At 40.1% G+C, this 26,026-nt stretch overlaps 1 protein-coding gene across 8 annotated transcripts in view; it reads left to right on the forward strand.

The window, feature by feature from the left end:
* Positions 1–26,026, forward strand: part of EPS8 (epidermal growth factor receptor pathway substrate 8) — a 124,825-nt gene that overhangs the window by 16,296 nt on the left and 82,503 nt on the right. For all 8 annotated transcript variants that reach the window (XM_039708082.1, XM_039708083.1, XM_039708081.1 and 5 more), the window contains one exon: positions 16,197–16,335. The gene's annotated coding sequence lies outside the window, so the exon portion shown is untranslated. The remainder of the gene's footprint in view (positions 1–16,196; positions 16,336–26,026) is intronic.

Consider the following 26,026-nt stretch of genomic DNA (forward strand, 5'->3'; position numbering starts at 1 on the left):
CCTATGCAAAATGATTCTTGAAAATGGGGAGTGGGGGCCATGAGCCTCCATCTGTCCTTAAAGGACACATTGTCACCTTTCTCACCCAAAAGGGCTGTGAGCCAAAAGAGCAGAAGGACAAAAGGAGTCCCTGGGTGACTCCAGCTGGAACTGGCCCTCCCCACATCACTGATCCTTGTTTTACAAGGCTGTATGAGTGGTCCTGAATATTGTAATTTCTTAATTGTTTTTTCACTTAGTTATATCTAAATATATTCCCAGTACAGAGAATATTTTCCCCTACCTCTTCTCCCCTTTCCATACCTCAGCACAAGCCCAGAGCTTGCTTGAGATAGGAGTCTTTGATTGACAGTGCCTTCACTGTTTGAGACTGGTGGTGTGCTGAAATGTACAACTGGCATTTCAGAAACTGTAAAACTGACCTGGCAAAGTGTGATTTCCTATTTTTTCTTCTTTTATTTTTTTTTTTAACTCTCCCCTTCTCTCAGCAAGTTGTAGATGTGTCTTGCTTCTGATCTGTCATGTTATGTCACTGGTTAACATTTCTGCAACCTGTAGAGAGCTATAGAATACTGAAATCGGTACATTCTGAAATTCATGAACAGAGTTGAAACAGCATAGTCATAAATTAATCTTTATTCAATTTTTTTTTCTTAAATAGAGTTCAGTTTCAGTTCAGTCTGAAGTTGACAGAGTGCAAAGGTGACCTTCAGGGTGATGAGAGTAGTTAGGACAGACCAGATTTTACTAATGGATTTGTGATTTCCATAGTGCCTCTGAAAAACCCATTTATTTCTCTGAAGCAAGCTAAGAGTTGTTGCTCTTTGCCTAAGGACCAGCATTTTTAAAGCAAGCTCACAGTTTTCCCCACCTCCCATTCAACAGCTTGGAGGCTTTTCCTTGACAGATAATAATATTATGAGGAAAAGGAAGTTTTGCAACCCTTAAACTTCCTGAAAAAAAAAGTGCTGCTAAGATTCCTTGGGAAAAAAATTAATAACACAACAAAATATTCAATGAGTCATAATTTACAGGAACATCAGTTTTCTGAGATGGCAACAAGATATAATTTTTTTCCATTTATCCCAAAGGAAGACAAATTTTGCCAGCTTTTTTTTGCTGGTGTTACACTTCAGCATTGCAATCATATTTAAAGGAATAGTACCCAATTTCATCCATCAGTAAAACAAAAATGCTTCTGAATTAATGATAGAAACTCGCCACATCAGGTTTGAACATTGAATAAAAGGAAATGAGGAATCAGTTGAATAAAAGGATAATAAATTTCTTAAAGACATGGCATAAATAATGAAGCTGAATGTTTGCTGAAATGCTTATAAAGGAAACCATTCCCATTGCAACAATTAGTCTGCAGCTTAGTGTTTGTGCAAGAGTGCTGCTTCAATTAACAAAACTGATTTCTATAGCACAGTGGTGAGACAGAACTGAAATATTCTCTTACTAAAGTAGTAATGCTAATTAGTGAATGAAAGATCTCTTCCAAGTAAAATCACTCTTCCTGTATGAACTAATGACCCAATTTTAAAGAAGGTTCTTACTTGATCAACCTTTGAGGCATTGCACTAAGCAGTAGAGTTTTACAACTCTTATGCTAGATAACATGTCTGAAGGATGTGCTTTCATATAATGAAGATGTGCTGGATGTCTGATTTTAAGCTCATTGTTTTCCTTGCTGACTCTTTTCCCCCTCACATCTCATCATGTTCTTGCTTCTGAATGTCTGTTGTGCACAAGGTTTTCTCTTGACCTTCTAGAGAAAAACATTTGGTTTATGGTCCTAGGTGAAATATTTTTATTTAATTTTTTTTTCTTGGTATTTAAAATAGCAATGTATCAATAGTGGTCTTTGTCCATGTTTGTCCCACAGTTGCAGTAGTGTGGAGCATCAGAAATTTGGTTTGAAAGTTGCTATGGTAACTGAACATCCCACTGGGGACTTGAGTTAGGTGTGCACACCCCATTTAACTTTCCAGCATCTCTCTGCAAATCTGTTAGGTCTGGGAACTCCATTAAAACATCATCTCTGGTGTGCTGAGAAAAAGGAATCCCTCCTCCTACCTGTGCCTCCCTTTGCTGCAGGCTGTGATTTCCTCCTCACCTTGTGTTGAGTGAGGAGCTGCAGATGCTCACCTGGAGCTTCCTGATGGGCAAATATTTTTTACATTATATAGTGAGAATGATACCCCCCCCTCTTTGAATTTTACACTTTTTATTTTTTGCCAAACTAATCCAAAGCGATTTTTAGGAAGCCAGCATCTCCCACACCCTAGAATGTGCTGGCTCCTCTCTTTCTCCTTCTGTGTAGGATATTCCCTCTTATTTTGGGTGATGTTTTACCACTCGTTCTGTGGTAGCACACTGAGCCAACCCTGTTGGTGCCCCCACACACTCAAAGAGGCTGAGTGCCTCCCTGAGCTTGCAGCTGGATTGAATTATGTTTGGGTTTCTGTTCAATCTGGCTGAAGGTTTGGCACCATCTGTGAGCTGTTTGTAGACAGCAGCAGGTCTCATGTTCTGGAGTGCATTTGGGTGAGAGGAAAGAGGGGCTGGGAGGGGTGGAAATCTCTGGTTTTGGTGTATTTTGTGTGCTTGTGAGGTTGAGATGAGCCTGGACTGACTGCCAAAAAAATCTTCAAGTGTCATTGTCACCATGGTCAAATCCTGCTGGCTTGCTACATTTGACTTTTGGGTTTTTGGTATTTTTGGTACTTTTTTTGCTACTTATTCAGTTCCATCCGTTGGCTTCCACTGCCTTTGGGGTAAAAAGTAAAGAAAGATGGATCTTTCTTTGTGCCCTGCTCGTGCTGGTGTTCCCTTGACTTTTTGATAAGCAGAAGTCTATTTTTTTCCCCCCTGGTTTTTATTTTCCTGGTTCAGAAGGTAGAAAACTCCACATCTTCCATTTGCCAGGATATTGTGAGGTGGGAATTCTTCCTCCCTCCCCAAGAAGCACAAGAGAGAATCTGGCCCTCAATTAATCCTGCCTGTTCTTTGCCCTTGGAGAATATTCCTCTATAGATTTTGTGGGTTATTTTTGGTTTGTATTTGTTGTGGGCTTGGTGGGGGGTTTTTGAGTCAGTTTTGGTAAACAAGTTGAGCTTGCCAAAGGCTAGAGATGCAAAGAAATTTTAGACCTGAACCTTTATGCTGAGACATTTTTGCAGAGCTGCTCTGTTACCAGCTTGCAAGCCCTAGAATTTGAGGAAAACAAGAAATTGTTTTACAGAGGAAACAAGAGCTTGTTTCCACTGTAAATCTCCCTAAAGAGGAGGCAAGTGTAAAGTATGTAGTCAATTTTCTGCCTTTTCTGGAGGTGGAGGAGACAGCTATTATGCATGACCACAGTTCTCTTTTTTTTTTTCTTCTCTTTCCTGATTCTTGATACTTGGGAGCAGGTTGATATTTTACATAGTTATAATTAGAAATCTGTTGTTGATGCTTTGCATCTCAGTCCTGGCTGGAATGCAGATAACCACCCAGTTTGGTGGGACAGGTATAATTTATACCCCCAGGACACTGGCTGGGGATAACTGTGCAAGGCCACAGATATTTGCCTTCCCTCCTGCAAATTCAGTGGAAAACATTTGCCCAAGCTCCTTCCTTGTCCTGTTGTTTTTCTTAAACTGGAACAAATGTGTGGAAAAAGAAGTAAAAACACTTTGATATCAATATTTTCTTTCTTGTTGGGCACAAGCTAACCAGAGAGCTCCTTTATCTGCTGCTGTGTCCCAGTGCTTGTCCTGGGAAGTGCTCACCTGGGGCAAAAAGTTCTCCTTTAGCTTGTGACAGAAGATTATTATTTTCAGCACTGGTTTTGCTAGGAAATTCAATGTGAAAATAGTACTGGAAGCTGTCAAATTGAAAGGATTTGCAGATTTCTGAAAAAAACCCAAAAGCTGAAGTTAGGGTTTTAGGAACAATCTAAGCATTGTTATATGGAGAAACAATTATTTTCTTGCCTGGCTAGAGGACTGCCAGCTTTCATGCTGTCAAGAAGAATGCACATGTAACCTGAATAAGAGATAATCATGTCTCACTGGAACTTAAAGATATGATTTACAGGACTGACAGGCTCTTTGTTGTATCAGCACTGAGTGGTTGCAACCCAAAGAAAAATGCACTTCAAGTACCTAGATAAGAATTAGGCTGAAAAATGTCATGTTTTTAATTCTGTGAATTGTTATGTCTCTGAGTAAACCTTGTATTGAAAACATTTTTGCTTCTCTCAAGAACATTAAACATAATATTCTCACTTTCCTGTTACTGCAGCATTTTTGCAGTTTGGTAATAGATATTCATTTTTCTAATCTGTCTGTGCCCACTGTGTTTGGTTTTGCCCACTGCATGCAACCTTCATTTCTGGCAGTTCCATGAATATCTGGGGATTTCATGGATATGAAATAAAAAAAAAAATCCATAAAAATTTTTCCAAAAAAAGTTCCATAAAATCTGTGGTTAGCATTCTGGGGGCAAAGCTTTGCCATGGTAATGCCCCTCACTGCAGGAGGAGGTATTTAAATCCCCAGTTTCATGTTGACAGCTCTGTGCTGAAATCTTTATTTCTTGGTCCCTTCTGCAGCCATCCCAGGATTGCTAGGATCAGTATAAATAATGAGTGGCTTAAAAAAAGGAACCAAGTGACTTTAACTCCCCTTTCTATAAATACCTCATCTTCCTGCCTAATTTTCTCGAGGGAATTTGCTCCAGTGTTTCTTGTTCTGCAGGCTGGGGAGTGTGTTCATCTCTCTGCTTTCACAAGGGTCTGTCAGGGGGATCTTGTGAAGTCACTGGCCCAGCATCACTACTAAGCAAAGATTTACTGAATTAATTGATGGATGCTATAGATGATCAAACTTAGAGCTACCACAGACAAGTTTTTGCATTGTAAGTGGATTTCTCCTCTCTCAGGGGCTGCTGCCTCTTGTCTCCAGCAGAAGGTGACAGGCACAAACTGAATTCTTTAGCTTTGTTCTGCAGCTGTACTTGAAGCTGTCCTGCATCCACATTAATTTCCTACAAGGAGACATTTAGAACTCGGAGATCCTGGCCTGGGTGTCATTCTTCTGAAGGAACCTCATCAATGGGCACAGAGCCTTGCCATGTCATGGTTGGTTGAGGTCCTGAGGCAATATTTAGTGTAGCAGAATAAGCAGTGCTCCAGTTAGCACAGTCATCTCTTATGCAGGGAGGTGCATTTATGCCTCTCAAGACAAAGAACCTTTTCACTATATGTCCAGCTATTATTCTGTTAGCTCTTTGTGGGGAATTACCACATCTTTGTTTTCCTTTGGGCAGGGAAAGAGTTCTGCACGCTCTCACTGAAAAGCCCAGTGTTTGAAGACACAACACTTACATGAGGATTAACTTTTAAAAAGACTTGAGGGTCCCTGTGGAGTTGCCTGAGCCCATTAATAAAAGTTTGAATTTTCAGCCTAATGTATTAATTATGTTTGTCCAATTCCTAGAGGACCAGTAGATCAAATTAATCTTAATTAAATTTAAGGCTGTGATAGGAGGGGAGAAAAAATATTGTATGGTTTAAAGCTTGAAAGAGTCACTAGACAAGCAGACTGTAACTTTTTCAGATTAAAATGTAAATAGATTTTAAATTAAATTCCAGTAAATACATTTTAGCTTGCTCATTTTTAGACTGGAGTTAGACCTTCAGTAATATGGTGACTGCTGTGCTTTTGTCTTCATGGGAAGATTGTTTTTTCAGACCAATAGGTTGAAAGCTCTTTTGATAGAACCTGGCTTGTCATGCTAACCCTGTAATTTATTTTGATGAAATTTGTGACTTTAAATAGTAATATTAATACTAGAAAAAAATTATATGGTGGATGTTTCCATATACTCAAAAGAGAAAAAGCTGAAAGTGATAAAGATGGAAGCCACTCACATTTGTGTGCTGAAGTTGAGTTAAATCTTCCATTCAAATCCTGCTCTAGGAAGCCTTAGATGTGTGAGACCATGCAGAATTACTTAATCTCCTGAGGATGTCTGCATTTTAATAAAACAGATGTCAGTTTTGCATCTTGAGGTCTATTTCTTGTTTCTAAGGAAAATTTTTCTTTTGATTTAAATCCAACAGAAAGGGTTTTTAAAAATATTTCTCTTAATCAGCCTAATATCGCCCTCTTGTAAAGCAACAAAACATCTCAATTTCTTATTCTATAGAGCGTATTTAATGTTCTATCTTATCTCTTCTTGTCTCATAACAAAATTTGTGTACACATAGGCATCACCAGATTATTTTTTTCTCATATTAATTTTCAGTGGTTTAAGGCTATGAAAGACAGTATTGGCTTTGGACTCCTAGAAACATTCTTGTTAAGAGCTGTCATAACAAAATTCGTGTACACATAGGCATCACCAGATTATTTTTTTCTCATTATATTAATTTTCAGTGGTTTAGGGCTCTGAAAACAGTGTTGGCCTTGGACTCCTAGAAACATTCTTGTTAAGAATTAACATTCTTGTTAAGTAGTCGTTTACTACTTCCTTTGGCCTGTTTTTTCATCCACCTTGTTTTAAAACAATTCCTAGAAGCTTGCAGGAAGTTTAGCACAGGATGTTCTTGGTGTAATCCACTGACATAATTGATATATTTTATACATTTATGCCCTTGGTGGGCAACATGAAGTATTTGGTTTATGTTTGGGGGTGTTTTTGGCATGGCAAGACACTGAGAGCAGTGTTTTAAATCTCCTGGGAAGTGAAAATATTTCCCCTGGAGTATGATTTTGATTATACATATTTTCTCTGTCTTCTTTTTCCTATGTGTCTGTCATGTACATCCTTCCTTTATTTTAGCAGTCTTTATTTTCACCCCTGCAAACACAGGGAGAACTGTGGATTTATTATTAAACTCTAATAAGGGTGCACAAATTGTTTTGAAGTTGAAGACAAATGACCCCGCTTGGGCAATGTAAATAATGCATGGGTTACCTGACAGACTGGAGGCACTTCTAGAGTTTCTCACCTCATCCCATCTCCTGCAAAGGTCTGGAAAAGGTCAGCTTCCAGCTAGGCTGGGAACTGTTGCTTTCTTCATTATGCTTAAAAAGATTGTCCCCATTTTCAATTTTTCTCCATTTTTTTCTAAGCCTCATAATACACATGTGTGAGTTGAATTTTGCTTTTCCATTATAACCTCTTAAGTTTTATGATTTGGCCCCATGTTTATTCCTCCATGCCAAGATGTGGAATAGCCTCTTTCAGCATACAAGGAACAGAGTTTTATTCACATATTTTCTTGAATTTCTTTACCAATTTGAAGTTTTCATTCAACACCATGAATTGATTTTTTTATGGCCAGAATTGCAAGTCTGAAAGTAGCTTTGAATACATAAAATTACAATGTAATGAATGTCATTTTGAATAAGAGCAAATTTCTGATTTTATTTATTTTCCCCAGAAAAATTCTGATGGTATGATTAAAATGATGAAACATTGGATTAGGAATTGTTTGTTCAGAGGGATTTTACGTTTGATATGTTCAGCATTGGTAATGACTCTATGCAGTGAACAAAACCCAACACAATTGAAATACTTTGTTGATAGCAGCAAGACAAAATTGTAGGCATTCTTGGGAAACTTTATTTATTTATTTTTTCCTTGTGGATGGGATGCACAAAAGTCCCTTTTGGTCATGAAGATTTTTAATGTCCTCACTTTGTTGTCTAGCAACGTTGATTTAGAGTTACTCTGTTTTGATCATAATTGCCAGGGAAAAGTAGCGTGGAAATATGAGAGAGGTGCAGAATGGTCGATACAGAGCAGAGGAAAAGTGTCCCTGTCACCATGGTGGGGTTTTTTGGGTTTTTTCCAGTTTGCAGGGAGGCTGAGCATTTTTGTGTTTGTTTTTCTGTATGATCTGTTAGCTCAGGATTAGGCTCTTTTGTTTGTGGTGTAAATCCTGTTCTTGGCCTACAGTGAATATTAATTAACTTCTGTACTTGTGTGTGCCCTGGTGCAGAATCAGCTCCTTATTAGTAAGGCGATAAAAGGAGAAATGAGATGATACAAGGAAGTCAAAGAGAATCTGGGATCAGATCAAGGGCAAACACCCTTGCTCCAAAATTATAAAACAGAGGAAGAGAGATAATTGGAAAAGTTGGAAGGTATTTAAGCATGAGGATTTCCTTTTTATGCACCCTTAACTTTTAGAGGGGTATTACTGCCAGACATTGCTGAAAGCATTACTCTTTAATAGACCTCAATAAAAGAAACATTAGCAAGAAAACCTTTATAGAGGTAAGTGGTGGTTTTTTGTCATTCTTTTGGGGTTTTTTTAATGTAGTGGAACCTTTTAGAAAGCCGACTCCTAGCTCAGACTTGATTAAAGGAATACTATTTTGTAGTTGACTTTTGCAGGGCTCCTGATGAGTACTTGGCCATTGTTGGTACCTTTCATCACGTACAGGAAACTGAGGGAGGGACCTTGTCCTACAGCTAAGGGGCTGGCATCTTTGTTTTTGGATGTGAACTCTATTTCTAGGATCTGAGGAGAATATTCAGGCCAAGGTCTCCAGAAACCCTTGCCTTTCAGACTGTCCTGAGCTCTGTCCTGGCCAGAATCCTGCTCCAGGCTGGATTGCCCATTTTTTAAAACCCAACCAACCAAAGGAAAAAAAGACAACCAAATAAACCCCCACCATCCCCCTCAAAACCCCACATTTAAACAATAAACCACATTTTTAGAGTTCTTATCACTACCATTCATATGTGATTTTTTTCCCCATTGCAATAGGAATTAGAAGTTATGCTCTATTGGGAGCATTGCAGATTCTTTAGAAGGAACAGAGCAGCTCTGAGAAAACTGCCACCTTTTCCTTGTTGTACACTATTAAATTCTTGATTCTTCAAAATAACGTACCTTTTTTTTTTTTGTTAGGCCTGATAGTTGGCTTGAAAACAGGTTTGTTCTCTTTTTCTATTCCTCTTTCCCCCCCACATCTATTACTAGGCTAATAAAGGCTATTACAAACCTTGCTTTTCATAGTTGCATTGATTTTTTTAAAGGTAGATTTAACTTGGCATGTGATTTAACGTGCCTCATTGCATTATAATAAACCATTAATTTGTGAACTTGAGGTCAATAATGAGAGGTTCAAGGGCTGTGGTCAGTAGCAATGATGGAGCAGAAGAAAAAAGGTCAGAGTTGCTGAATTTTGTCACAGGTTGCTTTGAGTCAGAGCAGAAGGTTTCTGACTTTGATGGGCAATTTCAGAAGAGGCTGGAAAACATCACCAAGAGTGCAGTGCTTTGATCCCAGGGGGCTGGATGAGCTAGTCAGTGATTCTAACTGGGGATAAGTGCAAAGGGAAAGGTAAGAAATGGCACTTGAGGAAATGAAGAGATGGACCGAAAATTCTGGCATCCAGATGTTCCAATACTGTGGCTATTTTGTGACTCCCAGGTAAAGCAGAGCATGAACTGCTGAACACTGTCTGGTTTTACAATTGTCTACAAAAAAATCAAATTGATTTGATGTGCAGGAGTATAGGAAAAAAAAAATTAAGAAGTTGGTAGAAGTTTTTAGGTGTTTCAGTGGCCGTGCTCATGGTGTGTTCTGTCTTCTCCTGGGATAAAAATTTAATGAATCAAAATTTTGATACAGCTTCAAAGTAACTTCAGATTACATCATGATGGGGAAACCTCCTCCTCCTCCTCAGCTACAAAGAGAAAATTATTGGCACTAAAACTAATTTATTACTACAGACCATGATTAAAATAACTTTTATGACCAGAGTGGCTGTAATGTGGTGGATGTCTGTAGGTGTATTGATGTGAAAACCCTGGTGCTTTCCTTTGAGGAAGGGATTTCAAAGAGCTGCCTGAATTTGTGCTTTCCTTAATAGACAGAAAAGATTCAAGATCTTCCTGATGATACAGTTCTCCAGTGCTGGAAGGGCCAGCTTTCTAATCTGTGCACAGTATTAAATTTGTACCAGTCTGAACCAAATGTTCTGTCAGTCACCTTTTGGCCCTGAGTTTCTTAACTATGGAGTTGCTCACTGTTCCTTCGTGCTGCTTCCCCACCCTTCTTTAAAAGGGATTCCTGTTTTCTGCTTCCTCCTTCCCCATCTTTAGAAGTCTCACACAACAAATGAGCTGTAATAAATTTACACAAGGCAAGATTAGCATATTTTTTAAACAAGCTTCTTGATTTGTTAAATTTCCACGTGAAAACTGGGTGGTTTTTATGGTGTGCTTTGCCCTTCTGAGAAAGTAAGAGAGCCTGACTCTTCAGGCTCCGGCAGGACAGTTGCCTGGATTATTTCACCTCTCATTTTACAAGAGGGCCAGCAAAGGAAGGACATGATAGCAGGCAGCTGGGAAATTAAGTTACTTTGCTACTGAGCACAGTGGACATTTTGGAAATCTCTAGTGCTGAGATATGCCAAGGATGGATGTTGTTTTATTCTAGTCTGTCCATGTTCTCTGTTTCGCTTTTTTTGTGGAATGTCATGTAGTTTTTGATTTTTTTTTTAATTTCTCCTTTGCTGAACAGGAAAATTGAACAAAAAAAGGTCAGCCTTTTACTTTTCTCAGCCTATTTTCTACTGCTCTGAGCACCTGTGGCAAACAACCTGCCCTTCTAAGCCAGTGGAGGGATGGAAAAAAACCCCTGAAATAAATGCAGTGTCTTTGGGTGGTGCAGAGGGAATGCAAAGGGTAAACAGGGATATGATGGGTGTTTTTGCCACAAGGCAGTACCTAGGAATTGATATTTAGAACGTTCCTGAAATCCCACCAAATGTGCTGAAACTGAGAGTCAAGGGCTGAGCATTTCTGCTCCCATTTCAGAGTGACCAGCAGCAAACCAAACCCTTCTTGCTCTCTCCTGGTCCTTTCCAAATCCCAAATGATTTTTCTTACTGCTTTTTCTGAAACCACGTGTGATACTTCCCACACCAGCCCTTGTCAAAGGTATTGATGCAATTTTTGAGGGAATTCCCAATCTTATGATGTCCTTTGTGGGTGTGGGAGGTGAATTTAATCACACCAGTAACACCCTGTCTCTGTTTCCCACTGCTGTGCTCTCTGTGCTCATCCTTTCAGTCTGTAGTGGTATTTGAAGAAAATAATCTGATCTTCCTAAATAATATCCTGTTCTCAGTTTTGTTTCCTTACCTCATGTATCTAAAGAGACAGGTTTGTTTTTCATAGTCCTAGCAAGAAATCCCAGGTCTGCTGAGATGTGAGACCAACTGTGTGTTGGCTTCAGGAAAGCAGACGCTTAGCCTCTGCAGTTTTTTAAAATTAACAATCTCTCTTTGGTTCAATTAAAAAAATAATAATTGTAGGGTTTCTACTAAGATATGCCTCTAGCAGGTAGTAAAGGAGTTGACATATGAATCTATTTGACAGTGTAACTTTAATGCACTGAGGTTCAGAAGTGGATCCAAGCTGAATCTATGAAAAGAACTTTTATAATACCTGAGACTAATATAATTTGTCTCCTATTTCAAAATAAAAATAGTACTGATTGATTTTCAGTTTATTAAACCTGATCCTTGCAGAGTTTGAAAACCAAACACTGTGGCAAGAGGAATCTAAAAGTAAAACCAGGTTTCATTGTCTACCCTGTAAGGAGCTGAAGCTGAAAATAAATGCAGAGGTAAACAAGGAAACAGCTTGTGACAATAGCCACTGAAATCTAATATCTGGCTGTGAATAAACCAAGTCTGACACTGATGTACAGAACCAAGGAAAGTACAAACACTTAGAAGGTGGCAATAATAATAATAAATATCTAGAGAAATTTTGATCTCCCATGGCAATGAGGGTGGACAACTTTTAGACATCAGACTGGATTTACAAAGGTTTGCATCAGTATGAGTAACATTTTGCAGTTCTATTGTCTTCCCCTCACATTTCTGTCTCTCTTTATATCCATCCCACTCCTGGGTGGTATTTTATCCATCTCTTTAGGATAACTATTCTATAGGATAACTATAATGGAATTATAGTGCAGCATTTTGAAATTATGCTGTTGAATATAATATTTTAAATGTCTGACTTGTACCTGAGTGGTGTGGAGGCTTCCTTTTCTTTTGGCATTCTGACAAAATGATGCAGCACCTTACCCATCAGAGAGAAGGGGTGGCCATTTGTGTGGCAAATGGGACCAATCTGTCTGTAGTACATTGGGAAAAATGGTACTTCTAGAGATACTGGGAGTAGTCTTGCATTGTGTATCTGGTGAAATGAGCATTTTTGTTAGCCAAGGGACTGTCACCAGTTTACATGTAAGCAGACCTGCTGCAGAGTTAGACATTGAGATGTTTTTTTGAGGGTCTCAGTATTTCCCCATAGGGTAGAGGGTGTGTTATATATTTTAATTTAAAATTCATTAGTACTTCTAAAACAGGGATTACAGATGCATCACACTAAAGGATATGTTGTCTCCTTTGACCTTACCAGTAATGCTTTTATCTTTGCCTTGCAAAGAGGCTTTTCCCTGTGCACTTACTCATCAGCTCCTGAAAGGCCAGAAGAGATAAAAGCTGAACTTGGAGGAGGTTTTTTGTCGGTTTTGGATTTTGTTAGGTTTTTTGTTGTTGTTCTGTGTTTTTTTTTTTTTTTCCTCTAGATTACATAAATGGCTGATTTAGGAACAAAATATTATGCTCAATAAACGGGTGTGAGATGATTTCAAGTTCTTTTTCCTGTGTGCTGCATTGCCATCTCCACACACTGCCTCTCTCTTTTCCACATCCTCAAACCCTGCTGGTGTGCATCAAGAGACTTGCATTAAAAACAGGAAAAAAAAAAAAAAAAAAACCAAAAAGAGAGAGAGTTAATTACAGCTGCTTATAATGCTGTGGAAGAAATGTCTTAAAAAATAGTCAAAAAGGTCCTTTCTCTACTGTTATTACCAATTTCCCAGAGAAGCAGTAGTTCCAGATCTGTTCAGGTGACCACTTCCCCTCCCTTTGAAGACTGTGACTGTACTTTTTCAAGACAAAGTCATGCCAAACTAATTGATTCTTTTTTTCCCCGCTTCTTATTAAATGAGTTTGGCTGAGCCACATTTACTTGGATTAAATACAAGCAAAAAGAAAACTCCCATTGGTTCAGGAAGTTTGTTTTGTGGTTCTTTGGAAAAGAACATTCTGTCCACTCTTTGTAAAACCAATACAAACAGTCTTTTGGCACACACATTATTCTTTGTAGATACCTTGCTTTAAATTATCTCTCTGTTATTTTGCAAGATTAAGTATCACAGTCCATATTTCCTGGATAAATCCTGCCTTGTGTAATTGTGCTTTCTCTTTGGAAGTCACACCTGCAGTGGTAGCTGGTAGTTTAACACAATTAAATCTTCTAAACACTATTTGAGAGATGCTGATGGGAGATGCTGAATAATGGAATGGTGATTATAAATTTTAGGACATTAAATGTGGTTTATGTTATAGCACTTATTTAGGAGTGGTTATATCTCATTGTAGAAATGATCATGTAAATATTAAGGAAAAAGAGCTGTAGAGGCACAGAGTAAAATTGCAAGATGTATTTATTTGTTGTAATTGAGGAATTGTGTGTGAGTTTTGTGGAGAAATGTCCTTTTCCCTTTTAACTTTTTAAAGGATATCATTAAGGTACTCTGTGCTACTAAAGGAGTACTTTTCTCACATGTGAGAATCTGGTAGGAGCTGCCAGAATTGGGAGGAACAGCAGAGAAGGAAATGTGCTCTGTGCAACCTTAGTCAAACAGGGAGCAATCTCTGGTGCCCTCTTTTGATAATATATTTGGTGGAACCAGTTAGGGGAGGAACTTAAGTGATGTTAATAAATTATTGGACTGATTCTTCAAGTGTCTGTAACTTCTGCTGGCTTGGGCTCCTACTGGAAAGGAAAAAACAAATGTCCTGTACCTTGTAGGAGGCAGTCCTACATGTAGTAAATAATATTCCTAGAGAGTGATAAAAGCAAATCAAATCTGTCCTGTAACAGCTTGGAATTGAGCTGAAGGTTCACACACACATTTGGATATAAGTTTTGAGAACTATGTTTTTTAACATCAAAGGGAAACACAATGAAGAAACCCAACCTTTTGAACTTTCTATTTCCATACATTTAAATCCAAAGACTAAAGTATTTTGAATGTCATGTCTGTCTTATCTTTCCAGCAAAGCCTTTTCCTATAATTAAAAGGGCATCAATTTTTCTAATTGTTGCCAAAGCCAATCTGAGCCTCCCACACAATCATTTCACCCTTCCCTCCCCCTCCCATCATTGTCTGATATTTTGTTTGCACAGTCATTATTCATTAACTGTGTTCATGTCCAGGGCAGCAAAGAGAGGAATCACATCAGCAAGGAGGAGCTCAGAAACTCACCAGTGAAATCTGTTTTTCCTTTGCTGTTTTACATTGGCTTTCACATGAGAATCCCAAAACCTGTAACAAATTTCAGAGATAAGGAGTGTGGAAACAATGAGTGTGCTACTGTTTGCTGCTTCCTTTTCTTAGCAGAATTCTTTAGTCTTCCTTTCAACTGAAAAGAATTTGTTTGTAAGAGGCTACCGAGATTATAAGTCACTATTGCAAAGGAAAGAGGTTGTCCATTTATAAAAAATTCTTACAGAATCACACACAGTCATTAGAAAGAGGTGTAGTCTGTCCATTTATAAAAAATTCTTACAGAATCACACACAATCATTAGAGTTGGGAGGGATCTCTGGAGATCATCTCATCCAACCCCCTTGCCAAGGTAGGGGTCACCTGGAGCAGGTTACACAAGAACAGGTGGATTGTGGAATCTCCAGGAAAGAGAGATTCCACAGCCTCCCTGGGCAGCTGTTCCAGTGTAAGGTTCTTCCTTATGTTAAGGCTCTTCCTTATGTTAAAGCTCTTCTTTATGTTAAGGTGGAACTCACTGTGTTTTAGTTTATGGCCACTGCTCCTTGTCCTGTCACTGGGCACCAGAGAAACGAGCCTGGCACCATCCTCTTGTCACCCCTTTGAGATATTTATATGTGTTGATGAGATCTCCTCTCAGTCTTCTCTTCCCTGGACTAACCAAGCCCAGCTCCTACAGTGTCCTCTTGAGAGAGGCACTCCAGACCCTCATCATCATCATGTGTTCCTCTGCTGCTCCAGTAGCCCTCTCTCCTCCTTCTCTCTCCCTCTCAACTTTATCCATGTTTTGAAGGGAATAAAATGGGCATGGAAGGCTGGAGAGGCTTGCCTGAGGTCAGGAAAAGCTGAGGCTCATGAATGGAAAGCAACCTTAAGATGTTGTGCCCATGTGTTGTCCTTTCCTCTGTAAGGGTTTCCTGGTCAAAGACAAACACCATTATTTGTTTATCTCCCCTTCAAACATTAAAATGTTATGTTTTCAACATAAAGAGGTGATTAACAGATAAACCACCAGTAGAATCTGATCATATTAGTTAGCAGATTGATAAGGTTTAGTACAAAAACTAACACAAGGTACTACTTCCTTTTTACATTAATGTGCAACCACTGAATCAATTCTGATTGACTGAATTGACCTTTTGTTGCTTGTCCTATCAATGAGTTGACTTGGTATTGCTTCTTCCTAGTTCTGTTGCTACATCAAATTGATCTGTATGTTTTAATTAATTTTAATTGGATTTATTTTAAATGGCCTTGTAAGGGAGAGGAAATGGAACCTCTCATGGAAGTCACAGGATTGGGATAATGCCAAAATGAAGGTCTAAAGAGAGTAATTCATAAGAAAATTCTGCTGTAAATTGGTCAGATTTACTAAAATTTGAAGCACTGTGCCAGGTCAGTGGACAGTGGAATAGTGCAGCTATAAGGATGGAAGTGACTCCTATTACAAATAAGTTAGAGCGAAGTGTTGGATATGAATAAAGACATGAAATAGAAAAGGACTAACTCTTGGATGTCAAATTCAAAACTGAGGGGTAACAAAATCTTAAGGGTTTATGGTGGAGGCTGTTCCTTTATCCTGACCATGAGGTTCCTGTTAGCTGTACAGAGTTCTTTTTGGTACCACTGGTATTTAGGAAACTCACACTGATAGAAGTTGATGAACTCTAACCAGAACTGTATTTGTCCCTGTCATGCACTGAGGGAAATCACATTTTAAGAAGTCAGGGATTAGCAAGCTGAACTCATTGTGTAATGTGCAGTGGAATTGCAAAGCTGAACCTGTTTCTTTTCTGGTTTTCAGTGATTTGTCCTGTTGGGAAGCTGCCTTCTGAGTGCCTCTGGAGAGATGCCAGCCAGCTGAATTAAGCACTAGCAGGGACAGCATCTCCCAGGCTGAAGTTCTAAGCCCAGGCACGTGGCATTTGCACAAGTGATCACTGGTGAGTTGTGCACGAGCACAGCTTCTCTCTTTCCTCTCTGTCTCTTTAACCACTGGCATCTCTTGCAAACTCTGAGTTCTGATGCACAGACTGGCCTGCCTTGCTTGTTTTTCCCAGAGTGTGACTGATGGGCTAAGAGAATATGAGAGTGGTCCAGGTTACCAGCTAATCTTAGGAAAGCCTTACTATTTGTTTGTATTTTTGTGGATTATTTTCCCCTCTCCCTCCACTGAATGAGTAATGTCCTGGTGAGGCCAAACTTCAATTCTATAGCATTTGTGTGTTATACTAGATGATATCACTATGCTTTTTTTAACCAGAGGAAATTTTTTTTACCCTCTTCCTTAGTGCTTCACAGCCTGGAAATCCAAGCTGTGGGGTTCTGATAACAGAAGTAGTGACTGGCTGCTGTCAGCACGAGGGTGATTAAAAATGTGTGTGTGCGTGCTGGTTCACTCCCTTTCCAGCTGAATAGAAAATGAAACTGCCCAAAGCCTTTTATATAAGTGCTTGGATTTGGTTTTTTTTTTTTTTTTTCTCCTGTTTAAATCTCTGTGTGGCTGTGTGCAGACAAACTTCATCCCCAGCTTCCTTTTGAAGATGCTGTGTAAAGAAAAGAGTGAGCTTGTTCTGACCTCTGAGGTGTGATCCTGTCTCCAGCTCAATACCAAACATAACCTCTCTACAAAAGGCAACAGCTAACCATTAATTCTTTGTAGGGGAAGGTGGTTTCTAGTCAGTTTTTCCAATCTGTGATTTTCCTTGATAAAACAATGGCAATCTGCTTCTTCCAGCAGCTGAAATGCTGTGACTCTTTGACAGCAAATGTGTGGAGAGCTGCCTTACACCTTGTAACCCCCTGCTTTATTTAAGACTGCCATGCTGGGCTGACTGCTGTTTTCTTGGGAGTGTGGCACCAAGGAATCATTGATGAAATGCAGCCTGGTCTGTAAAACACACGTTTGCTATTACAAACAACATATGTGCCATATAGCTAATAACTTAAAAATCTCTGTGGAACTGGGGGGGATAGCCCTTCTAGACATGGAAAAAAAATCCTATTAAAGCATCAGCATGACACAGCTCAGCATCAGGTGCTGAATTGTCCTGTGAAAATCAGAGCAGGGGCTTTGCGCTTTAGGCAGAACTACCTGAAGCTCTCTTCTGGAGGAGCCCCCTGTAAGGGTGGGTGCAGGAAGGGTAAAATGCATCCAGGGCACCTGTCTCTGCCTCTTTCTGGTTCTTGCCATGTAGTTAAAAAGGCTGGTTGGAATATTTGGACAAAGACCTGAAGGTCAGTGCTGTCCTGAGCTGTGCATGCTCCCTTGATTAGCAACAGAGTTGGAAAATCACCCTGGCCTGAAAAATTATGAGGGTAATTCTGCTTTATGCTGGAGGGGGCAAAGGCAGAGCAAGGATACAAGTACATTATTTCAAGGTCCAGTAGCTTGTTAAGCCAGACTAAAATAAGGCTTTAATTAGTGGAAAGTTTAGGAAAACAAATTTGGTGCTATTATCACATAACAAGCTGGAACATACCTGTCCTTAAGTTCCTTTCCTTTTTATTGCTGCTGCTCTTCCTGCTTCAGTTCAAGCATAGCAGCTGCTGTCTTGGGAACCACTGAAGGTAGATGCAGCTCTTTTCTGCTGCTGGAGAACTCTGAACCCCAGCACTTAAATAATACAGCAACTTCAGTGCTAACAGCAGCAGCTTTGGAGGAGAGAGGTTTTCAAATTGTTGCAGTTGATTTTCAGGGTGTGTAGAAATAGAGGAAGCAAGGTAGTTATTGAAGCAGTGTTTTTTCATTTAAAATTGTTGTCACTTGGGTAGGCACACTTCATTTTTGCTTGTAAATATTTTCAATTATTAAAATTTAGAGACTACAGATTTTTCTAGAAGCCAAAGAATTCCAGCAGAAGCACATCTGTGACTTGGTCGGAGGGACAGCAATTTAGGACAAATGTCTGTGTGCTGTGTCTGAGGTGTCAGCCTGACTCACAGGATGGAATGCCTGCGTGGGGGAGAAGGCAGAAACCCTTGCTCCCTTGTGACAGGGGTGGGAAACCATCTCCATGTGGAGAGGTTCCTTTTGGGACTGCACAACGTCATCAAGGTGTGTTGAAAATTCACTTTATTCACAAATAAAGACTGAGTCAAGCCAGTGCCTGCTTATCAGGTCGGGTGGTGACTGTGCTGTGCCATAAATCACAGTTCTCTCAGCACATCCAGTTCCATGGGTTTGCCTATGGCTGCACTTAAGAAATGCGTGTGAACTCCAATGCAGGCTTTTAGTTTGTTGCTTCGGTTGTTTTTTGGGTTTTTTTTCCCCTATTTCTGAGAGCACTGTAGAGCACAGAACATCGAGTGCAGGGTGTCTGGGGAGCATCCTGCCCTTGGGGTTGAGTGGTGGTTTGCACTTTGCTTGCAATTCTGCTCCATTACTCTTTGCTACCTGCAAGTGCAGTGCAGATATTTGAAACTGCAGTTTGAACTTTCATCTGGAACCTGAATTTTCTTATACTTTTTCCTTATTTTTTTAAAAAATAAATTTATAGTTCTTCTTAATTATAGTGTCAGAACAGTATTATCATAGAATCACAAAATATTTTACATTGGGGGGGATTTTTAAAGACCATCTGGTACAGCCCCCCTGCAAAGGGAAGGGACATGTTCAAGTAGACCAGGTTTCTCAGAGCCCCATCCAGCCTGGCCATGAGTATTTCCAGGGATGGGACATCCACCACCTTAATTATAAAAAACTTCCTTACATCCATTCTAATTCAACCTTCTCTTACTTTAAAGCCATTATGTCTTGTCCTGTCGCAGTGGACCCTGATAAAAGCCTGTCCTCATCTTTCCTGTAGGCTCCCTTGAGGTACCAAATCACTGAAGTGATTGGCTATTAGAAATATTGCAGAATCAGGTAAATGAACCTCCTGCCTCAGGCGGTTGGATGCTGAAACACACTGACAGAAATTGTAAAGCCTGCAAAAGATTAGTGGTTAGCTACCAATGACTGTTTTTGAACTCAAGAAAAATGATAGCGTAAGCCATTGGTATAAATCAAATCACCCTTTTGTTAGCATAAATTTTGCTTAGGTCCAAAACCACTAAAGCTGGATAGATATTTCTGATAAAAAACTTAACTTCTATTTCTTGACAGGAGTAAATGAGAGATAATGATTTTATTATCTGTTCCAATCACCTGTGGCTTTGATTTAAAAAATAAAATTCCTCTGAACCATTGGGTTTTTTTTTTTTTTTAATCATGTAATTTGTTCAAAGCAAATGGTTACCCTATCTTTTAAATCCTGACACCTGACTGCTCAGGTGGGGGATGTTCTTCAGGACAGGTAGAGAAATCTGGCCATTTTCAGGGCTGTCATTGCATGTGGTGAGGGCTGCTGGTGCTCACGAGCCTGGCTTGGCAGGAGAAAGCTCTGTGTCACAGACCAGAGCCATGCCATGTCAACAGCTTGTCATTACAGACTGCGCTGTTTCCTCCTGGCTGGTAGCTGGAAAGGTTTAGAAATGATCAAAACCTCTTCCCTCCAGTGACTGGGGAAGTATCGAGGTTTGTTCTTTCCAGATTCAGGGGGGGAAAAACCCCACTCTGCTTTTCATTTGTGCTGAGTTTGCAATTATTTTATTGCCTCGGTTGGGTTTTCGTGGCATTTCCAAAATCGTTAATCTCCCGTGGAGTGAGGGAGGATGTGAAGAAAAGAAGTGGAGAAGGGAGAGGAAGGACAGAATGGTAGCCAAACACCCTGGGGTTTTTTTGGCTTTAGGTGGGGTGTTTGTTTTACAGCAGCTATTCCTGGTACCCGGGGGAGCATGAGGAGAGGGTGGGGTGACAGTGGTGTGCCTTGGAATGTGGCATTGTCACTGTGATCCTCTCTCTCCTTTTATCTGGGGTTACAGAGGAATTTTATTGTTTAATGCATCAGTGTGGCTCTTCTCTGCTCTGGGCATGCAAGCTGGGATGCTCAAAGTGGAATTGTGACATCCAGGGACACAAAAACAAACCCAAGCAGTCGTGTCCTCTGTAGGGCACAGGTGGAGAGCACCTTTGCCCTCTGCCATCAGAGGGACAGGGCTGGGTCAGCCTGACTTGGCTCCCACCTTTGTTTGGAGGTTGCTGTGGTGATGAATAACCTTTGCAGAGGGTGTGTGAGCCTGTGTGGCTATGGCAGATCAAGCAAAGCCCACAGCTTCTCACCCCCGCATAGGAGCGCGTGCCCTGGTGGTGGATTGGGCTCCCAAAATAAGTTAAACCTGTCTCAGAGTGGTTATTGACAGGGTAGAGATCTACTCACCACTTCCCCAGCTTGCTGTGCCTTATTTTTGAGCCTTATTTTTGCGCCTTATTTTTGCGCCTTATTTTGTGCAAGCTTATGACACCTGAGCTTTGTCTCCTTGCCTGCCCTTGAGGAAGGAGATAGGTGGAGAAAGAGACTGGCAAAGGTACTCTGTAGAAGGAAACAGGGAAATATTATTACCCAAAAGTCTTTTTTTTTCCCCCTACCATTGCAAAGATCAAATTTTCTATGCTGAGGGAACTTTGGTTTCATTTTACTCCCCATTTATCAGTAAGTGTTACAACAAATTATTATTAAATTCTCTGCAGCTCAAAATATAAGTCTGTTTTTCATACTAAGGTGCAAAAGTCTGACCTAACAACCACATAGTGGTACAAAAGTGTGTGAAATTGGGAATTTTCCATAAGCATTACATGCTTTCCTCATGAATTCACACAAGTGCACTTGAATGATACAGGTGTCTGAAGATGGTGAAAGTATCACACCTAGATAAGAATTGCCTTCAAAAAGGTCTTGGAAACTTGTTTTCCCCTGCTCCTAGAAAACCCTAGCAGGAATTGGCAAGAATGAATTGCCACCTGAGGCAACTCCTGGAGAATTTTCCTCCCTGCACATCACCCTTCTTCCCAACATCTGTGAAGCTGTCCTTTGCACAACTCATCAGAGGAAGTGCTCTGTGAAAATCTGAGTCACTCAGAGATGATCCAGTGGCCATGACAAACACTGTGATGTTTTAAGTGTCTATTTTTGCTGCATAATTCCTGAAATTAAAAAAAGAAAAAAAAAAAGAAAATAATGTGAATTACTCAGCTCTGTGTCAGCTCTCCATCTCCTCACAGACCTTCAAAATGGGTGGTTTCATTTGTCAGGCTCTGCCTTGTCCTTGGCACTGAAGGAGCAAAGAAAAAGAGGAAAACTTTTTAAAAGCAGTGAGGCCTGTCACGGTGTTTAAGATGAAGGTGACAAAGGCAGGTCCATGTCCCTCCATTACACCACTGATGGATCTTCTTTCTGAGTTAGAACATTGGGGAAATAACCTCCTCTCCTTTTAGCAGCTGTTTGGAGCTTGACATCTTGAAGTTTTCCCCAGCACAATTTAAACATGCTGTCAGCTCCTTTTAGTGGCTTACTTAGTTAAAATCACCTTCAGTAAGGAGTATTTAATTACATCTTCTAATACCTCATTCAGGCTGCCCTCCTGGATTTTGGAGAATCTGGAGAATGCTGCTAACAGAGCGGAGCCAGCATTTACAGGAATGAATTAATGGCAGTCCCATAGCTGTGATTTTTACATCTGACACATTCTCCAAGGCTAGCATAGTACCTCCCATACTCCTTCAAATTCATTTGTTCCATTTCAGCTCGGCCTTTTGAAATATTTTGTGATGAATGAGTGTGCTGTACAAGCTGGTGATCAGGAGCAGCTGTTCATACTCATACATTAAATTGAATCCATCTGTCAGTGGGCTCTTTAAAGTGTGGAGTTTCACATTGTCAGGAGACCTGATTGCACCAGAGCAGTATCTGGGTGCTGTTTGCCAAAAAGGAAAGGACAAATCTAAATGAAGAGTGCTTGGATGGGCTCTGGGATAGCCCTGTGGCCTCATCTGCAGAGCTGTGATTTACCTGCTGAGGTGAGAGCAAAGTGGTTTCAAGCAGCACTTCTGCACTGACATGCAGAGAGTTGTTCAGATGTAGGCTGAAATTAGGAGCTGATTTGCAGTAAGCTTTGTAGAACTCATATGTGGTGGTTGCTGCTTGGTTTTTAATCCTGGCCCTTTGACCTCACCACCAGTTCTTTAAATTTTTTGGTTGTAGAGTTTTTCTTCAGAGGATGAGCTGAACAGGAAGTGTTTTATCCAAATCAGCAAAAGGACACCACACTGCTTTTTTGTTTGTTTGTTTTTTCCCCCAAGTATGCATACATATTTTTAAATATTCATTTACAAGTAAAGATGAGCAAAATGTATCTCCTGCATTTGCCAACTGCATTTAAGGCAACATTTCAGCCCAACAAATGGTTGTTTCCTGGTTGCAATAACTGTTCTCATTATTTTAAGTGAAATCTTCAGTCTGTAATATTCTCTGTAAATGACACACTGGATATGGGAGCCAGCTGATTCATGGTCTGAAACATGTTGATCTCATCCAAGGGTAACTTCTCTTGGTTTCCTCCTCCTAGTTTGCTCCTCAGCAAGACTTTTGTGGTGAGGACTGTGATCGTGCTGGCTCGTGTGTACAGCTCCAGGGAAAAGCATTCCTTGTTACCAGGAGCTTATTCACCCACTAATATAATCTTCATTACATCACTTCACTTTAAGACAGGCAGCTTTGCTTGGAGGAGCAGAGCTTCCTTTGCCACTGTAAAACCTTTATTGAGGTTGCAGGAGGGCCATGTTTTATTTCTAGGCTCTGTCATGGTCTCCAGAGCTCCAGCTTTGCTGGAGATCACATCTCCTGTCACCTGCAGCAGACCTGGTGCAGGGGGGGAAGCCCACCCATGTTTCCCTCCAATAAGTTTCTCCATCTCACTTTTTTGCAAGCACTGCAGCTCAGCAGTGCAGCTGCACTGCTGCTGCATTCCTGGTGCAGGGGCGAGCCAGCACTTTTCAATTAACACTCAATTCAGTGCTGGCAGAAACACAGAGAGGATGGGGAAAAAAAAAAAGTAATACAGCAAAACAGAACACCCACGCTGGCTTTGTGAGCTTGTATTTTGTCTCTTATCCTATGGTAAGGGAAGAACTCTTAGCTTTTCTTTACCACAGAGAAAGCAAGACTGAAGCCTGTTATTTCTGTGTACCTGGTAAATAGAGATGATTTTTTTAAAGTGAAAACTCATTAACGTGTTCCGCATGGAGAGGTGAGAATTGCACTTAGAGTGAAGAGATTGATTGATTGATGTTGGCTTGTATTAAGAAAATATGGCTAACAGAAGGAGTCAATACATGTTCTTTTAAAACTTTTTTTCCTGTGGAGGAGTGCATTGTTTTTCTTGCATTAAACATTTCTTGTTTAATGAGGGAACTTAGCAGGGGAATGCTATTGCTTAACAGTATCTTGTTATCTTCCTTTAAAATACTTAAGAGTGTTAAAATACAGTTATTAAGATCTGGAACTCATTTGAGCATCCACTTGGGGCTCTGGATTATTACCATGCAGCATCTGTAAACGAGCTGCAGACTCAGAGTAAGAATTCAGTCCTTCACCACCCAACCCCAGCCGTGCGCCAGTGAAGTGTGTGGAGCCACAGAGCTTTGCAAACCCGTGGGCAAACCTGTCCCTCATCTCTGGGAGGTTCTGCTTGCTTCTCATCCCTCTCTGGACAGATTGTTCCAGCTCTCTGCCCACCCTCACAAGTCAGAAAGCTCCTCATATTCAGTGGAATATGTCATGTTCCAGTTCAGCACAGACAGCATGGCATGCCAAGCCCACTGCTGCAGCACTGATAGGGCAGGGAATTAGGAATGAAAATCTGGATGCCTTCTCCAGACTGTACTGATCATTAAGGATGAAATTATGTGGTTTTAAATCCAGGTTCTTTTCCTTTGGCTTTTACAACCTGTTTTGAAATACGAGGAGTTTTGGCACCATTGTGTGCTGAAAGCAGAAAAGCTGATTATTTTGGGCAAAAGAGCAGGCTGCTGTGCTAATTTCTTGGTGGACTTAATTGATGATAAATAGGGATCTGATTCAGCTTAGTACTGAAATATTCCTATGAATGGGGTGTGCTCCCCAAAGAGCTTCGGAAAACCAGGAACTTTGGCCTGGAGGAAGGTGCAGCTGGTTGCAGCTAATAATTCCTAATAATAATAAGGAGAAGTGCAGGAAAATACACTGTATAGCAAAGAAGGAAATGCACATTCCTTCTGTGAGAAAGAAAAGTTCAGGATACTGGCAAGGCATTCATACACATGTACAGTTTTATAACACAGAACTGCAAGCATCAGTTCAAGGCTTCAGAGAGGAATGGATGATGATGATGATGATTATTATTAATTTAGTCCTTACTTCAAAAGAGTAAGTTATTTTAAAAATAATAATTTTTTTTATTACTGATCCCCTTTCAGCATGAGGAACAGACTTTATCTGTCTTAAATTCTCAGCAAAGACCACATCTGCTTTATGTTGCAGTTGACCTTGGAGCACTGGCTGTTGGCAAACCCAAAATAAGAAAGCAAATGGATCAAGCATGAGTCATTATGGTTATGTGTTGCTAAGACTCATTTTTTCTTGTTTCCCGTAATTTTTCTAATTCAAATAAAACCGTGGCTTCTCCTTCTTGTGTAAATGAATTATTCTTATAGGTCTTGCAAATATTTTCTGGATACTTAAGGAAAAAAAGTAGAATATTCCTTCTAGATGTTCATGTTTCTCATGCTTCTTAGTTTTGTTTGAAGGTGTGAATTCAGATTAGAATGCTTTCCATGTCTGTATAATCATTACTTATCTTAAAAAAACAAAAAACACCCAACCACAAAACAAAACAACAAAAGAACAACCTCAAAGATCATTCTACCATGTGACCATTTAGAAAAGCAGTGTCTCACTTAAATATTTAGAGTTAAGCGTGCTTTTAAAATTCATTATCATAATGTATCATAATTATTCATAATATGAAAAATACAATTGGCCAAGAAGCTGTAAGCCACAAGCTGCTTTCCCCTCCTCTCTTTCCCCAATAATTTCCTGCTTTCTGAACTTCCTGGTGCTCCTTGTGCACCTGTGAGTGGGAATTGCTTTCTCTGCCCTCTTTTCACTGGGCTTGTGTCCATTCCTTACTGTTAAACAAACCCTTGGTGTTGAAACAGCAAAACCTTCCAGGTGCTATTTATAATTTACTTTAGAGATTAGGTGATAGTAAGTGGGAGGGGTTCCTGAAGCCTGTTGCTACTCTGACACTCCAGCTTTGGTTTGAGCAGCTGTGGTCTGCTCTGGGCTTTTCCTCAAAACTCCACAGATGAGCTCAGCTCCCAGGTGTTTTTTACATTTTGTCTCCTGCCTTGGTACCCAAGACCTGGCTGACCTGGCAAAGCAAAGCTCTGGGGATGTTGTGTCCTGTCTGAGACCCAGAATACACCCAACCTGTCACCTGCTGTTCTGAATTGCCCCATGCTCAGGTGTCAGGTGCTACATTTTCTGTTGAAATAATAGAACATGACATTATGTGTCCTGTAGATTGTCTGCTGTATTTTTAATTTTTTTTTATATATGACATTATTGACATTATTATATGACATTTTTATTTATGACATTATATCTCCTGTAGATTCCATACCTTTGGACAAGTAGTTTGGTTAGGGACTGAACAGGTGTGGTTGAAATGTTATGGGGTTCTTGCAAATGGGACATGATAGTCATTTTATGTGCT

The sequence above is a fragment of the Passer montanus genome, unplaced genomic scaffold (genome assembly GCF_014805655.1).
Source record: "Passer montanus isolate IOZ18808 unplaced genomic scaffold, ASM1480565v1 scaffold20, whole genome shotgun sequence".
Classification (NCBI taxonomy): Eukaryota; Metazoa; Chordata; class Aves; order Passeriformes; family Passeridae; genus Passer; species Passer montanus.